This window comes from Clytia hemisphaerica, unplaced genomic scaffold (assembly GCF_902728285.1).
Source record: "Clytia hemisphaerica strain Z4C2 unplaced genomic scaffold, Clytia hemisphaerica genome assembly, whole genome shotgun sequence".
Classification (NCBI taxonomy): Eukaryota; Metazoa; Cnidaria; class Hydrozoa; order Leptothecata; family Clytiidae; genus Clytia; species Clytia hemisphaerica.
Window position 1 is genome coordinate 664,672 of NW_027103671.1, and position 959 is coordinate 665,630.

Genomic DNA, 959 nt, shown 5'->3' on the forward strand with positions numbered 1-959 from the left:
GTTAAAAGATCCTGCATCGATGCCGAAACACAGCCAGAAGCGATAACAAAACCCCCGTTGTAAATTTGTTTACATATGACTCGATTTTGCTATCTGCATTTCCAACAAAAACCAGTTGAAAAAAAAACTAAACGAGCACAGGGGCCTACTTATCGCGAGGGTGTCAATACCACGTGTTCAATAATAGAATCAACTTTTATTTCCAAAAACGGCAATAATTGCCGAAAACGGCAATTTTCATTTATTATTTTTATTTTTCTGGTATTCAGCATTTCATCGTTGAAAAAATTGCCGTTTTCGCAAAATTCCGAAGAGCAATAGGCAGTTTGTTATTTAAACACCACGACTGGTAGGTTCATTTGTTTTGAAGTGTTCTATTAATTGGTCAGGGCGGATGGCTATGGAGCCTAAAAATGGGACCCTGTCACCAGCAGCGAAACATACCCAATTTTGCCTAAGTGCCTCCACCTGGGAGGCTGATACCCTGAAGTTTTTCAAAAGTAAATTGTTGTGGAAAATCCACATTGTCCACTTGAGGTTAACAGACTATGACTGGAACTGCCCATAGCTTTGAAAAGCTGTGGTGTAGCCATGTGTATGTATAGTCATACAGACACATACCACACTTCAATCATACTTTTTGTGTCAAGACTGGACACAAAAAGTATGATTGAAGTGTGGTTGATGATTAGAAATATATAAAAAGGAGCTCACCTTAGCATCTTTTGATTCCCATTTCATATCTTTAGAATAAAGTTTCCATTTGCACTGCATTTTGGCTTGCTTTGGTTTGCTGTCTTCCTCATCACACAAACACTGCCTTCCACTCCACAACTTCCAGTTTCAAAAAGAAATTTGCCGGCAATCATAAATCATAACATTCGAAAATAATCTAAGTTTTTTTCCGGGGGTTTGCAAAAGTACTTCCAATGATGTGGATATTATATTTACAGTATTTA